Below are 17,751 nucleotides of genomic sequence, written 5' to 3'. Positions count from 1 at the left end.
TTTGAAATACATTTTGAAGTAACAAAGACCATGAATACATTGTGTTCGTGTTGTATAATGTCAAGAGAATCTCTTTCAAAAATGTCGTTTTTGTGCTTAATAGTCAGATCATAATTTTATATCAGTGATCAACTACATACTGCTTCTGTGGTCTGCTTGTTTGTAGATATCTAAATTTCTTGGCAAAAACTGTAGAACGTATAGAGCTACCCACGTTTTGTTTATACAATATAATATAACAACACCATTTCTATGTTTTAGGCTAGTTTGAGCTCACTTCCCTCACAAACCAGTCATTTCACATCCAAGCTGGAAAATGAAATTGCGGCCAGGCGCAATGTCTCCCCATCTCCTCCAAGTGTATCTGTGCCAACGAAGATAACAATCCCTCAAGTGAGTGTGATCTTAGAGAAAAATTCTTGCTCAGTGGATGCTGTGTCCTCAGCCAAACTGATGTTGTCCAACCTTGCATCCGGGACACTGATACTCTCACCAGTCAACCTGTCCTACCATGACAAAACAGCCAATGACAACCAAGTCCTCAACTCTAAAAGCCCAGTCGAAGTTTGCAGCAATGACATGAAGACAGTTGAAGCTGCCACCACTCTGGCCACATTGTTTCAAACAAACGGAAACGACACCAACGGGAGAGAAGTCCTTGGTCTTGCTGAGGAGAAGCAAATGGATTCGGCAAGTCCTGAGTCACCTTCTAGCCTTGATGATATACCGGCTGCTTCGAAAAAGCACCAATGCCTTCCTCACAAGCTTCGTTTTAAATGTGCAAAGTTTGAGTAATTTTGAACCACCCACACAGCAAAATTCATTATTTTTAATCCATCGTCTGCAGACGTTGAATCAATGCAAAAATGATGAACTTTGCGGTTTGGAAACCTCATGTAAGAAAAAGATAAAGTCAGTTGGCATGGCTCCACAGCGCCTGACCATTTCCTACAAACCAGTTTCATCATTTTGTATCATTTAAACATCGCTTGACGGCCTTTAGGGCTAAGAATCCATCTGATCTTTTTACTAGCTAAGGTTGGCAATGTTTCCCAGGCTCCACTGATGCGGAACCGATACAATTCTTCTTTGTCATAAAATTTAAAGAGCGTTATTGCTTTTACTGTGCAACCAGGCAGCATGTCTGGTAGGAGGTTGATTCGCATTTCATGAACCAAATAAGTGAAACCCAACAAAAGAACAGGGTGAAATCCCATGGGCTATTTTCAGAAACCACATACAATTGAAAGCTTTCTCATGCATAAAATCTAGGTTTCTTGTCCTACTCAGGAAATCAGCTTTTTGTGTTGGTTCAACGTCTGCAAACATTAAATCAATGTCAAAAACTGATTTGCTGGCTGAATAACAATGCCAGTCAAACAGAAACTGAACATCTTAAATGGATTTAAATGTTCACCTTATGCTGTGAAAGTAAACTCAACTGTAGTGGTTTTATCAGACTCACCAAATTTCTTATTTGAAGAGGCGGGACAGTTTGTCAGTGTGACTGGGTTGTGCAGGACAAACGCATGAAACTAAGTTTGCAGCTGATGAAGCTCTTATCTTGCTAAAGAAAGTTTTTACATCATTTCAACGCCTGGCGACGATGTAAATGAGGCAACGCTTACTACCTGGGTACTGACATTTGTGGTGTGGTTGAAAAAGTTGTTCAGCTGGTATGGTAATTACAGTTATGTAACGGTTATGTAATTTGGATGACGTGAAGAGACATAAATGGTAATATCGGGAAGTTATCGCGATGCACCGAGCGTGTGTGTGCGATGCGCACTTACGGACAATACAATGTTTTGTCAGACAACAAAGTTAAGTTTGTGTCAAGTGGGTTTTCCTACTTTTTCAATTAGCATCTTCCACACGAAATATTTCTAGTAGTGAAGTTAACGTTTTTCATCATTTCATGGCCTTTGGACGTTGCATCAACGTAAGCATTCAGTGGCCACACTTTACATGCAAATAAGATTTAAGTTGAATGGCTAAAGTATGCACTGCTCTTATCTGATCCATTCGTTTGCTGTGACCTGTGGCATTGCCAGTTTCAAATGTCACTACCAAAGATTCTTTTGATCTTTGTCTCACCTTCCCAGCTTACAATACCCATCTTTTTTTTTACATTGAATTAATGTAAAAAATACGGTTGATTACTGGTTGGTCGTCATGTTTTGATGTGGATATTCCAATTCCTAACAAACTGAAGTTGCAAAGTCATTGTTAGAACTACCTTGTTTTGACTGAGCGTTGTTAAAATTTGAATTTTTGTGATAGTTTGATTCGAAAAACTTTCATTGGTGTTATAATTGACTTGCCATTTTCCCAAAATCGTTTTTAGCATTTAATATTGGTTTTACCAATTTCCATGCGAAGATCACTTTTATCTTGCTGGTTTACATTGCAATAGCCGCCTCTTATGGGTATCACGTGACTAGATCAGAGCATTGCAGCATTCGTGTGGAGTCATAACCCAAATCGTTTGCCATTCCACGAAGTCGCATCGCACCAATTTAGTGACGTCACCAGATCTTTCAATTGTTCTCTCGCGCTGTGCTGTTGGCAGTCGTCGATGCGGTAGGCATCGATCACTGCGCAATGCGCAGTTGCGCACGCATCGATTTTGTGAATTTAACTTGGCGTCTTGTTGTTTGCGAAAATGACTTAAGACTTGAGAGCGTCATGGCAGAAGCACATTTGTGTGGGAGTGAGTGGAGTTTCCGTGTGTGCAGACGTTGAATCAATGTAAAAATGACGGATTTTGCTCTCTGGAAAGTTCAATTCCAGAAGAGGATGTGTTGATACGCAGCAAGTGAGGCACAACACCAAGTCACCGTTGCATGTTTTTGCCATGGGTTAATTTAATTGGGTTATCATGCGTTACAAATCTTAGAAGTAAATATACCCAGATTATAAGAGAGCCGTTTGTATAACCTTTGTTCAACAATGCATTCGTGTATCTTATTTGTACCGTGAGAAAAACAGATTACTTCTTCACATTTTAATTAATAAAATTTGTAAACAAAGTAGGAGTTGTCAGTAACTCACTGCATTGGTCGTGAAACGTTGAAGCTTTTTAAAGATGTAGTAACCAGTTCTGTTAAATTTCCTAAAAATAAGCAACCACGCTTGCAGCTGAAATGTTTCATCATGTGTCTTACTACTTATTACCAAGAATTACTTCTTTGTAACATTTAGTAGTTTTAGATTCTTTTCTGTCACTTTAAAGTAGAGTTTTGGTGAAAAGTTTGCTTCGTTGAACCATCAGAAAACGAATCAAAGCAGCGCTACAGCATAGTTCGTGATACATAAAAGCAAAAAATGTTGCAAAGGTGTTCGGCTACGCAACTAGCCATTGTCAAAATTCATAACCTACACTCGCTGCTAAAGAATTGGACATCGTACTTTTGTAGTTTTATCGATTTAATGCGAAATCAATTGTCCATCGTTTCTTTGTTTTATTGTAATGTAAATCAGTTTTTCAGATCTGGATAAAGTTAAATATATGGCCAAAAACGTTTGCGATATGTTTGTATTACTAAAACATCTTTTTCACTCACATTTCACATTTACCTACAATCCTACATGCGCTCGGTTTACATCACAATGGGAACCAGTTTCACTCGGTCCTTGTTTAGTATTTTTAATCCAAATACTTTTTCTAAATTCCAAATTGTCCTATTTGTAGTTGGCTACGAATGCCAAAAGCGAAGGCAATCTAAATCTGTGGTTTTTTTCCTGCGTTCCTAGAGTAATTTGACAAAATCAACCTACAATAAGCGTACCTTGAGTATGTTTATCATATCAATACGTATCTTTGGTGCAAAAAATGGTATTTTTTTTTGAAAATCACATTACCTTCCACAACAACGCCAATAAGAATATTATTTTGCAAAGCTTGGTTAGTAGCTGGCATCGTGTTTGGAGTCGGTCTCCAGACAACAAAATCCGCCATTTTTACATTGATTCAACGTCTGCAAACGTTGAATCAGTGTAAAAATAACGGATTTTAAAAACAGAGAGAGACTGTTCACCAGGCATTTGATAATAAAAGTAATTTGCGTTCTTCTGGTGACTATTTACTAGGTTACCTCCTGATGTTAAAGATGATAACTAGCTTTTATATTTCCGACGTTTCGTCAGTCAGCACGACTGACTTTATCAAGGTGGCTAAAACGGGTTAACACAACCTGTTCAGCAACGATGGCACAACACAAAAACATACCGATAAAATGAATAAAGTAAAGCAGCAAGAATCAGAACTAAAGGTGTTTAATTCTGATTCTTGCTGCTGCGAAAACCAGCCGCGAAAACCATGTCAAAGTTTATTTTCTTCTAACCCGGATACTTTACTACGTTTCACTACGTCGATAAAACGTTGGCATGCAACTTTGTCCACCAGCCTCGATAATTTGATTGTTCTAATTGCCCCATTTACAAAGTCAGAGCAATGTAGTTTATATTAAATTTTCAAAATGCTTGAGAGAATTGATTTTACCTAGTTTTACTTTTGTCGCAAACACCTCACAGCGATGTAGCATTTTAATGCCTCTTGATAATTAGGTCCAACATTGTTTTCTGAAAACGTATACATGAGACCTTTTACTTATGGAAGCAGCGTTAAGTTCAAAAGAGTGTGTATTCACACAGTTCATTTGTTGGTTGTAGAACAATATGCTCTTTATCTTGAATAATCGTGCAAATACCCTCCAACCAACCATGCATGGTTGCACACTGTAGGAAAATTAAGAGGCGAATCGAGCAGCTTGGGTTTCAACTAAAAAATGTGAAATCCTCTTTGTGACCTGTGACCTAGTAAAGTGCAGCAGCACGTGTCGAGTTTAGGAACAGAAATGTATTTGGTCTTTGACTCATTGTGTTTTTATTTACACAAGTTAAATGAAAACTTAACTTGCAAATTTACACTTAATGAAATCTCCCGAATTCAACTGCTTATAGAAAAAGCTTGTTGCGCATGAATTGAGCTATGTTCTAAAACACATTGAGGTTTTGCAGACATCGAAATGTTTTCAAGGGGTTTATGTTTTTCTTTATTAAGCTACCAAAAATGTCTTCTATCACATGTCACGTGATTGTTTGATTCGCTTTATTGACGTCAGAATGACGATTGTATGACGTGCTTTATTGACTTTGGAAATCAAAATCACTTTTTATCTCCAAAAAGTGAAGGATTGCGCTTTTCGCATACTACCATTATGACGTCAGAAGAGAATCAAATACCTCGACGTGAGCATGACGTATTACCATGCCGTTGTGATAAATTTTAGTCAGTAGAACGCAAAATAGCGTTTTTATAGCGTTTATATTGCTCTTTTGGCCTCAAAATTGATTATAAATTAATGAAATTTGCGGCCAATCTTGTTGTTGCTTGTACAATGAGGCATTTGTACATGGTAAGATTCGCACCTGAAAGTACATGTGTAGCCAGTACATTTAGAGCTTGTACGGTTTGCTTCTCTAAACCTGCGTCACGGCAGTTGGTCGTCGTGAGTGAACCGTGTGAGTTCGATTACTTTTGAGCATTTGTACATGATTACCTTTTGCAGAATACTAGTCCAAGCTTGCAAATTTAATCGATTTTGCGTGGTCATGAGAACCATTTTTAATCAATGAATTTGCAAGCAATGACTCTTTGACCACTGGCTACTCTGCTGCGCTATACGTATGTGAGTAAACCTTTTTTATTTTTGTGAATTAAACCACACCACCTAAGCTTATGCTTTATGACTGTTTGCTGACGTCATCAGCATGCGTAGGTGATATTATTGTCATCACACAATGTCATCAATATTAGTAGAACAAAGGGCTTTGTGGTTGTACCAATACTTATGTGTCTTTTTATGTTGGAACTGAACCTTTTAGAACCTCATTTTCCTTGGTACCAGTTTTGTTCTTTTCACACTTTCGATACCGTTGCAACACTGAACGCACTTCGTATACTGATAGTTTGCCCAACAATGCCATATTACCGTATAGAATGCTTTATCCTGGAGTGATAAGCCGGTTTTAAGCTTATAATGTTAAGAACAACACACTTTCCAACTAATAGATCCAATATGACTTTTCACCAACAGTGTCCACTATTTGCAGTTATACAGCTAATTGACTGAAATGTGTTCAGTTTTTTACCAGCGGTTCATTACTTTCAAGTCTTGAAGTGTTTTCAGCCCAATTTGTTCAATTTGGCAACAACGTACGGCTACAACCGGCATACATAAAGCTTGTAAAGCTCACTAACGCTAGTGTATTGATACTCAGCGTTATTTGACTTGCCCGTTTATTGTAAAGTATTCAAGACTACCCCATAAAATTGCATTATTGGCTTTGAGTTTATGCCTTGCTTTTTGGCCACCAGGTTTTTCCGTAAGTCGTGCAACAATGATCGCTTGGGCGGTACCCATCAGAACGCTTTTTAGCGCACAGGAAACAATAGTTTAGATTTTATGAATGAACCCTTTCAGTGGCGTTTCTGCAGCATGTTGGTTCATAATTAGTCTGCTTCATGCGTAGTTGTTCTTTGTCTAAGTCTAGTTTTAAATAAGCTTGAGAAAGCAGACAAGCCTCGATTTTTACGTTGAATTTTATGATTTTATGTCGGCAAGATCTGTTTTTTTTTCTTTTTTCTTTCTGCCGAAGCGAAACATATTATGGATATTGCTCATTAGTTTTGTTCTTCATTTGCATTGATATGATAATCTTGAATTGTGCATCTTAATTTTATGGTTTTTGGCAACAATTGCCTTCTTTACGTAACAATCAACTCGTCAATTTCATTGATATTTTCATAATGCCAAAATAAATCAAATTCAGTTCCAATTTTCAATATTTTAAGGTTTGTTTGTGTCAACAAACTGTTATTTGTCACATTGCTGCTGTAAAACCTTGCATTCGTTTGTTGCCTGAAACTGCGAAATCTTGAACGCACGAGAAATGTTAGAAATTAAAGCTTAGCGTCTTTATGTTTTGATCACCAATGTTTTGAAATGTTACCAATACAAATTTTAGCCTTTTTCCATCGGTGTTTAGACAAACTTAAGAAATCTTTATGTGCTTTTTCTTTTTTATAAGAATAATTTTCAAACCGTTTGCTTTTTTACAAGAGTTGTCGCTCTGTGTTTGAGGTAATTATAGGAGCCAGTGATCTTTGCCCACTTTAACTGGACTTTCTGTAAAACAAAGCAACTTTGTGCAAGTGTTTGAAAACCGTCACATACCTGTCGTTTGTTGGTTTCTACATCTGGGATTTCAGTTTATTTCTCATCCTCATAGGCTTGATTTATGTAGCTCGTATAACTGCCCATTGGGATAGATGTGTGCTAATGTCAATATACATTACTAAAAGTTCATGTGCCATTTTTATCATTGCTATGTGTTGTTTTCCGCTTGTTTTGCTTTAAAACACGTTTACGCCTTTTCAACTCACAAATACCTGGAGATAAAACATCATTTAACATCTCCAACAACCTACAAAAGTGTGGTAAAAATCGCCGGCGCTACTGTAGCGTAAGACTAACTATGCCTGCCACTTGGCCTGTCCATGTAAAAAGCTAGCCTGGCCGCATACAGTAAAAGAAAGCAAGTTACGGTATAAGGTTGTGATAACACATTTATTTTTACTATTTAAGTTATGAGGGATGGATAATGCAAGGGTTAATCTCACGCTCAAGCGGTAACAGGATATAGACTTCACGCTACAGTAGCATCAAATTATTGTCATTTGTGAAATTTTCAAGTCTCGTTTTTAGTGGTGGATGTAACAGGATACTCTGCTTCATCGCAAGCACGTTCCACCATGGCGCTGGAAACAGATAAAAATACCCGATTTTGACGCCGGACATCCTAAAAGCCTTCCGGCTTCGCAGCACTTCTGCGGTCGTGATTTAGAATCCGACTTGGCGGAAAACTCGTCTAGCAACAGTTGCTTGATGTTCAGACAGCCTTGTCTGTCCAATATGTTTTAAACTAATTCATTCATAACTTATCACGCCAGTGCCGGGTAAAGACGAGAGCATATTGTGGTTTACAAAGACCAATCACACCAACGTAAAGTTACGTGTTTTACTTGCAAACAGAACATGTCCATTGTCCAAGACTTCGCAATCTCTCTCATCAGATCAGTTTGTTTTACATTATTTTTTAACGTCTGCAAACGTTGAATTAATGTAAAAACAGTTGATTTGCTGTTTGATTAGTAACTTGGAGCCTATTGCTTGCACCTTAAGTTTGCTTATATTCTTGTATTCAAATGCTTGTTTTTCGTGCTCTCTTGTAATCAAAAGATCGTATTTTTCTTGTCTCTTTGTTTATTGACTTTGCAGTTACGGAAAAATACATTTTTTCTTTGCAGATCTATAAATACAATGTACATGAAATTGAGTTAGTACATGGATTTTTGCTTCATGTTTTTCGCTGTCAGCGCTTTTTGTGTATTAACAAGTCGTAAACTTTACATGAATAAAATTGGTGATAAGCTTTTACTTTTGCTGTTGTCTCGTCACAACTCACGTCACATGAGTCGATCACAACTAGTGGTGTGGCTTGTTACTTCTCGCTCCCCATTCAGAAGCAATGGTCTCACTTGGCTTCCATGCCGTTCGACAGCCAAACACAAGCTAACGTTATCAGAAGCTGCGCACTTTTTAATTTGCATCTCATTCACAATACGAACTCATTTGTCATTGCGTTTATTCTCACTATTTCTAAAGTCTTTGATGTGACTTGACTCTTAATCCATCCCAGGTCTATTGCAAGCAGAGCCGATAGGGTGAAGCAATATTGTGCAGACTCCTTTTTCATATGAGATAGACTTTTAAAAGTGGTTTGTTGGTTTTGAATTTTTATTCTCGGACTGACAAAGCCTCTGATAAGGTTATTTCTGGTAGTTTGCATGCTTGGAGATGTAGCGGCTTTGAACCACTGACGCGGGGTCGGTTATCGAGATTGACAGAGTGTAGTTTCCGATTGTTGAAGTTTTGTTGTCTGTGAAATACTCCAGCCACTAGGTGCCGCTGAATGGAATGCAGTCCTGAAATTCGTTGCTCAAGCGCACACCCCGGGAGCCGAACCAGCGCCGCTTGATCTTGAGTCGGCCTCTTAACCACTGAGCTAACGAGTTGGGCAGGTTATGAAGCTCCACCCACTGCTGCTATCATTTAAATACAAACAGTAAACTTAAGAATGCCATGGTTACTAATTTATGGCTCGCATTTGCGGGCCACTGATGCAGCAATACTCAATGTTTAGATTAGTGCATCGCATAAGACAGTTGGGCATGGAATTGTTCAGATACATTGTCTTCCCATTCCCCAGATGACGTCAATGCCATTTTTTCATCACCTTTGTGAAGCAATTCTTAGCTCTTTGAATTCTCTGGCGGGTGAGATTTAGAGAATGCAACCACTAAAACTCCCCTGCAGACAGGGGCGCCGAAACGATTTTTGACTGGGGGGGGCAAGATCACGAAAAAAGGGCACTTTTGTTTACTAAAAGGCCAATTTTTTTTCAAGTTTTAAGATAAAATATAGCAATAATGATAATCCGGTATACAAAGAAGGGCATCATGCTATGTTATAGTGATGTAACCTACTGTCAAGCCTTAAAGTAGTGCTTGAATGAACCGCTGGTGCTACCTCCTCAATCGGCCAACTTTGGCCGCCGGTCTCTTCTAGCCAATTATTTAATTTCGTAATAGAATGATCGTGGATTAACTGTCGAAAATATGTAGTATCAAAGAGTGACGCAAAATTAGGTCAGCGCGTCATGATCGCCACTGTTACATTGTGCGGGGAATATTTGTTATTGATGGAATATATTCATCTGCGATCACCGGCGCTGTAAGTCTTGTTTGTAATTCCCGACGTATATTTTAACAAAGTCTTAATCCGAAGTGCTAATTTACATCGGCTGGCAATTTTGTCGTTTTTATGTTGATTCGATGTTGTCGGACATTGAACCGTTGTTAAAAAGGAGCACTAAGTTAGTTGACATCAATGGGGAAAACATTTTTTTATCATATTTTGCAAAAATTATGCTTCTTTTAGTAATGTCTTTTAGTAATGTACATCATTGAAATAGCTAAAACCTCAATTGCTAAGGCAACAGGGATCAGATGTCAGTAGATGTAACAGAAAAAATATTTTGCACTTGCTAGTGCATCGTCAGTTCTGACAAAGGGCTGTTAAAGCCTACAAGTAATGTTTTAATCATTAAAATACTTATTGTATTACCTTGCCGTCATCGTCAACACATGTCGAACGTGTTTTTTCGTTGGTAAAAAGAATTCTAGGAGAGTGGCGAACTTCTATAAAATCAGCCACATTGGATACAGGAGGAGCTCCCGGTAGGCTACGATGGCTGCCGAAAAAAAAACGAGTTTTAAGGCCTGTATACTGTGTTGCAAAGTTTTGTGCCGTAAATATTATTTTGAGGCAAAAATGAAAGATTATAATTAGGCTAAAAGCGAATAGCAGAAATTGTTATATTGCAAAACGTGCAGTAGCTTACATGACTTTAAAAGGGCTGTCACAATCAAGGTGCAAATGCCTCGCGATGGCTTGCTTTGTATCTTCAACAAGCGTGTTGTTTTCATTATGGAATTCTTGAGCGGTATGTTATTATCGGTCAATGACCAGTAGTAACCTCTAATTGTGAAGTCGTTGTTCTGCAACGTAATTCTAGATTATTCTGTATTTGGAACGTTCTGTTGTTTTCACAATTGCCAATATCGTTTGTCATGATGTCACAAGGTTGTTTACGAATGGACCTCCGATTGCGAAATCGTTATTATGTAAGAATCTTCTTGCGAACGTGACCTTCTAGAGACTTCTGTTGTTTACCTTTTAAATGCTACGTGACCGAACGATGGTTCTTTATGATGTAACCTTCTCGAAGTTACTGGACTGAACAGCCAACTATAAATAGTGGTGTAGTTTGTAATTCTGAAATTCTGAGATTATTATTATGGGAGTTGTATTATGATGAGTTGGTGATGAGAGTTCATTATTGTAGTAGTAGCAGTTGTTAATAGACGCAAAGATTATTGTTGATCGAGAGTGGAAGTATTGAATACGAGTACTGTAAAGCAAAGTTGATGCTAATATAATTTCTGATTGAAATTAGAATCGTATGAGAAGCTGTGAGTGGATCACGTTAAACTCGATCAATAGTCGCAAGCGTTGGAATCTATTGCTGTTTACTATTACTTTGATTAATTGTTGGAAGTGGTGAACCATTCGTTGGAGTCCTTCAAGCGTTTTTATATATCATTTCACCAGTAGAACTATCCGTGAATTTAATTGACTGCTTTTCGGTTTGACCCATTAAACTACGTCATTGAATCTTTCCAAGTCTTTTTCCTGGTAAGAGATAGAAAGAAATCGTGACAAGGGCACCATTGCCCCCCCTGCCCCTCCATCTGCACAAATTTTGAGGGCAGGGGGGGCATTCGCCCCCCCTGCCCCCCCGCTTCCGGCGCCCCTGCCTGCAGAATGATCTTGCAGTGATGAGAGCAGAAAAAAAATAATACGTAACCTGGATTTAAGAGCAAGGCTAGCGTGGAGTACCAAAAGTGAAATTTTATCTGGTCCTGGAGACTTGTGCGTTTTCACCAGGGCTGATAATCTCTGGAGTTAAGTCTTCAGAGAATAAGCTTGGTAATGTTTCCATTCGTCACAAGACGGATATTTTTTTAGCTTACGATTCTTCATTTGGTGACCCTGATCTGCAGAAACTGGGCACGGACACGAAAAGTGTTTTGGACGCCCAGTAGCTATATGGATTTTTCCGCCTAAACCGTTGCAAAATTCCTTGTATGCCTCGTCTACGTACGTTGCTTGTGTCAGATGATGCCAACTTAAGCAGTAGGCTTAGGCTTAGGCTACCTTGTTAGCTAAGAGTTTGTATTGATTAATAATATTGTTATGGTTTTATTTGTGGTCGCTCTACAGTAGCTAAGTTTTTTTAGTGACAAGGCTCATTTTTAATTTTATGTCAGGTTTAAGATGTCATCACATTTATACCCCACTTATTCTCACTGGGACAAGCAAGTGAATAAGAAAAAATACAATCGGTACCGTTTTTAAAGTCTTCGGTTTGACCCGAACTGGAATCGGTCTCAGATCTGTCAGCACTAGAGACGAAGCCACTTGGCCACTGAGCTGTCAGTTTGTATTAAGAGCAGTCTTTTTTTAGACTTTATCTCTATTCCTTGCTGTTCCAGAGGCTCGGTTGCCCTCTTGATTTGTAATTATGCTGAGGTTGAGTTTACGTTGTTTCTTTTTCATTCTCTGACATGGCCTGCCTGCGGACACAGGCTTGATGGAGAGGCAGCTAACCTTTTTGAGTTGAATTCAGTAGGCTTATTTGGTAACAAAACAAGCGAGAAATGATGCCAGGATGCTTTTACGATATGTGTGCATGTCGAATTTGAGTTTAGCCTAACTGTTGTGAAGTTCATAAATGTGTGTTTAAACAAATCAGCTTTTTATCCCCACATCAGACTCAATAAATCAAAATTAGTAAAGTGTTGCAAGTTGTGGTTGTGATAAGAAGAAGGAAGGGTTATAGGCAGGGCTGGATTTCAGCCGGAGCGGTCCGGAGCGTCGCTCCGGAAGCTCGATCAGAAAATTGACTTCTCCGGAACGGCGTTCCGGAAGCTCAAATATTTTATACTCTTATTATGCTTTGCCCTGTTCAGTAAAAGTATATCCATAATTCTTGATGAGTCGAACACGTTAAATCGGGTATTCACTCTGATAATATATCTTCGTACCAGTCTTGACGGAAGCGAATCTGTGAATGTATTAATTTTGTAGGTCTTGTTGAGCTCGCTATTCTTACAGCAAATGGCATCTATGATTCCCTGAAGAGCTGCCTAAAATCATATGGCATGTCTACAACATTTTTATCTTCTTGTTTGATTTGTGTTGCATGTGATGGCGCGGCTGTGATGTTAGGTCGCAAAAATGGTGCGGCAAAATTGCTTTGTGATTAATTTCCAGACATTGTGGTGTGGTATTGTGCAACCATAGATTAGAACTATCGGTTCGTCATGCTGTAAAATCAGTCAGTAAGTTGAACCGATTTCGATCTTTTATAGACAAACGCTATAGCCTTTACGACGCCTCTCCTAACAGTATAGCAGGGAATTGGGTGAATGTGCAGCGGCTGTTAAAGTGCAGTTGTTGAAAATCGGAAGGGTAGGCCTACTGGACAAACGTTGGGTAGCCTCGAGCTTCCGCACAGTTAGTGCCGTCTGGAATGATTTCCCAGCACTTGTCGAATTTTTCAAAAAGGGGGCTATTAGCGACACAAGAGATTCTTGGGAACGTGCAAAATATCAAGGACTCTTGTCGAAGATAACATCCACGGAATTCTTGTTGGACGTGGCTTTGATGTATGAATACTCGCAAGAATTATCTGAAATAGCCTAAGCCTTGCATTGTAAAACAGAGCATGTAAGCTACTACTTGAGATGCAGATAACAAAATTAATAATCTTGCAAAATTATTTGAAACACGAAGGAACGAACCCGGACGACATTATGGCATTGGTAAGGATGCTGAAGAAAAGTTAGAATTCAAAGGTGTAGAATTACATGTAAACAATTGCAGAAATAGCCCGCTAATCAATCCCCGCATCTTCTACACTGTAAATCAAAAAGTGTAGTTTTAACCGCTTCTAGGGGTGGTCTAAAAATTCCACTTCTACTTTTTCATTCCCACCCCATAGCCTATTGGGAAAGATGGTCATTTCCACCCCACCAAAGGGTGATATTTTCCACCCAACAGAGAAGGGTGTATAACTTAGGAAATTCCATCCAAGATCGCTTGTTGAATTCAACAGACTTGTCATTTATTAACAGCTGAAAAATACTTGATTCAACTATTTGGCCAGCAAAGAACACAGTATGACACACGAAGAAAACGAAATCATTGAAGTGGCAAAGAGATTGCGCTTAGATGAACGCGAAGCTGCTGTGAGAGAACTTCGTGAATATATAACAGGGATATCTAGAACAACGGGATTGCTGACTCGGTTTTGAAGTGGACAATAGGAGGGTTACTGCATCAGACTATGTTGCAGTGCATTTAAGGAAGAATAAATGTTCCTCAACATACATTTAGTGACTGGCTGGTTTAACGCTTGCTTTTCAAGATCATGATTGAATGGCACTGGTTCAAGTCTCACTCCAGATAAAACAAAATTAATAAAGCAGTATACAACATTAAATTCAGCAATTTAAACATCACAGAAATGAATGTTAATGCAAAAGTGCATAAATATAAAAGAATATTAATTTAAACAGCAAATAGATAAACAGCGTTGAATTGAAACACAAAATGGGGTAATTTTCATTTAGTTTATTTAGCACTTTTGGAGTTCAGTTTGCGAATAGTACGAGACATTTTTGCTGGTGGTTCAATTTCCACACGATTCAACCGTGTCAGTTCATTTTTCGCAAAGCAATTAAATGAGACTCTTAAAATTAAATCGAAATTGTTATGGCCTGAAGTACATGTTTGCGAAAATAAAACATTGTAAGACTCTGAGTCCTTCGCAAATTTGGCAGCAGCTGCAACAAATGAACCTCGCTGATTGCTGGTAGCAAGCAGCTTTTTCCGAATGAGCTCATCTGCTATTGCTGCGGCATACAGCTGGTTCGCAAAGCTACAGAGAGTAAAACAGTATTCTGTTGGTACCGATAATCCGCCACGATTTGCCATCGCAAGTAGTTCATTTGAATTACTTTTTAAGCATTCGTCGGTTATGGATGGATCAGTGTTTTCTTAAACTAACATATCTTTGCACGGGGAGCATTTCCTTGTCCGTGATACACTTCTGGCAATGTATCCACTCACGTAGTATGTGATGGAAGAATCTGTTTCGGAAATTTCGTCTATGGTTGCAGTTTTAAAAAATTTTAAAAGCCAATTGTCTTCCGTAATTTCAACATAGTCCTCATGTAACGGTGTATTTTCACTTTGAAGAGCAAGGTTAGATTTCTTGAAAATGGACTCTTTTTCGATTAGGCTTAAGCAACGGATTTTTTTCTCAGCTTGAAAAAGTTGATTTATGGACATGAAAAAATTGCCACCATTAACTTGGCGGTACCACCCAAATCTTCCCTCAATCGGATCGGAGCAAAACTTTCCAGGGAGAACGTAGAGAAAGTCGTGGTGGAATATTAAATGCTCAGCCAGAGACACCATTGCTTGAATACTTTGAATGCATGCTAAGAAAGTTTCTTTAGTTAGTCCTGCTTTGCCTGATTGCTTCCAAGATATCAAAATATTGGCAGCCGTGTTCAGAAAAGTGAACCTGCTGTCCGACTCGCTTTGCGTCAGTTGAAGAGGCTCGCAAGCGGCATCCCTTTTTCTGTAGCCTGCATACAAAAAACAGCAACATAATATTGTTTACACAATATATAAATATAAAAGTCTTGAAACTCAACTTATAATAAGTATTAACAATAATCAACCACTCCTGATATTTTCCACTTAAACAGACATGTCAAAAGAGGACAAAGAGACAAATGATTGAGGCTTTGAGTTTGCAATAAATTAATACTTTACAGTTAAACTTTATCATTTTGAAATTATTCTTCAAAATTAAGCTAAATTTAGTGGAAGCGGTAGTGCTTAACATTGTGCAGGTCATTACATGAAACAATAACTGCAGAGGTCAAACAAACAGACACACAACATAATGTAAAATCATAACACAGATACGTTTTCTGTCATGCCAGAGCTTTTAGTCTGAGAATTGAACTTTGGGCATTCCATACATGAGGTGGACGTTTTAACTACGGTAATCAACCATTTCCACTGCTAGCAGATTGAACTTTGCAAGCGTAAGATATATGTACTAGCAAAAACTAAAACCGTACTGTCACTTTCAAACTCACATTTGCTCGGCGTTTTCAAGGACATTATTTTCCAAATGTCTAGTACAAATTTTAAAAATCGAGCAGTCCCCAAAAAGTCTGGATTGTCTTTCGCATAATACTCCAAGGCAGTGATTGTTGGCTCACTGAATACACCTGAAAAGTAATAACTTTTAAATTAAAACAAGACTAAACATAAAATTTACAGTCAGTAAAAGTTGCACAAATTCTAGTTCTGCGATCAGCAGCAGGTGTCATCGTATACAAACGCATACAGGTACTTCTTACATGTTACTTGTAGTTGTAACCAATAAGAGTTAGGCTAATCAATAGAAAATTAGCATATGTTTTACTGTTTCATGAAACACATGCACCATCTTCTCTACGGAAAACAAATAGTTAAACGGAATTGAACGCTGTACGTTAGGTATTCTATTGCAAATTAAAACTGTTTTAAAAGCGACTTACACAAAGCATGTTGCGGAGATGTTCGTGACACAATGCTGGGATTTAGCGAAACTTTCTTCAAGGTGTGGGCAACTTTTAAACATTTGTGTTCTTCAATTGCGTAAAGACGTTTAATGTGGTTGAAGTTGGCATGGCACGACTCTCCAAGTACACGAAAAGGCCGAAACAGTCAGTCAAATACAAGCACTGAAGTTGTTGTCAGTTGAAGTTAGTTGTCAAATACAAGCACTGAAGCAAGCAATCTTGGGGCTTCTTTCAACTTAGCATTGTCAATCAGGTGAAAAGAAATTTGGTTTTCTTCAGTTTTGAAAACATATCCAAAAGGCAGTATTACTTTTTGAAGTTCTTCTTAAGTGCAAAAAAGTCTTTGATTTCATCGACTGCTAAAAACTCCATATTTTCTTTTTCTATTTCTGCGTTTTGTTTCTCGGCTCTTCCGGCTGCAGTGGACGCAGACGATCGTTTGAGCTGATGATAAATATTTAGGAAGTCCTGGAAACACTTTTGGAATTACAGTAGGTTTTAGCCGTTTTCGAACTAATTCGGTGGTTTCTCGTTTTACTTTTCGTCTTTTCTTTTTATCAAAGGAAACTGTTTGAAAGTCATTAGCATGAAAATGCTTATCGCAAACTCTATGATTTTTACTTAAAGTCCAGTTTTTGCGTGGAATAGCTGCAACCCCTTTTCTTCGAATATCAGGATCTGCAGGGAATCTAAATAAAGCGGGCTTGTCTTCTTCTTTGCTCGACTTGTAGCCACTGCTACATCCCGGTACACAGCACGTGTTCACCATTGAACAAAGACGGTTATTTTTCTTGAATGTATTAACAAAAGAAAAATGATCGAATCGCAATTTCTGCAACAAAATACACAACGTAAGATTGTTAAACTCAACACTAGAACTAGAACAAAAGAAGCTGTTGTTCGCTAGCCTGCCAGAATGAAATGATACGAATAAAACAGAGTACTGCCTCGCGGAGTACACGTGACAAAAGGAGTGCAGAAGTAATCAAGGAAGCATGCTAACTGCAGGCATTTGTGCATCCCCCCCAGCTCGTAAGGCGAAACTGTAGACTTACGAGCTCGACCCCTTGATTACCCATTGACCAGAGGATGCGTCTAAATCCAATGCCGGCCGTCGGGACCGCGTGGAACGGCGCAAAACAGGCGATTTTTCAATGTGAGGGACTCCACTTGTAGGTTCGGTTGGTTCCACTGAATCGAAAGGTAGCGGCTGCTTTGGAGGTTCAGGTGAGTGCTGTGGCTCACAAAGCTTCGGGCTTGAGGCTGGTGTCGGGCAGGTGAGTGCGGGCGGACTGTGATCTGCATCGAGAGGCAACATCGGAGATTCTCCAATTTCTGGGCTAGGGCCT

The sequence above is a fragment of the Aplidium turbinatum genome, chromosome 5, assembly GCF_918807975.1.
Source record: "Aplidium turbinatum chromosome 5, kaAplTurb1.1, whole genome shotgun sequence".
Classification (NCBI taxonomy): Eukaryota; Metazoa; Chordata; class Ascidiacea; order Aplousobranchia; family Polyclinidae; genus Aplidium; species Aplidium turbinatum.
Note: the sequence above shows the minus strand (reverse complement) of the source record.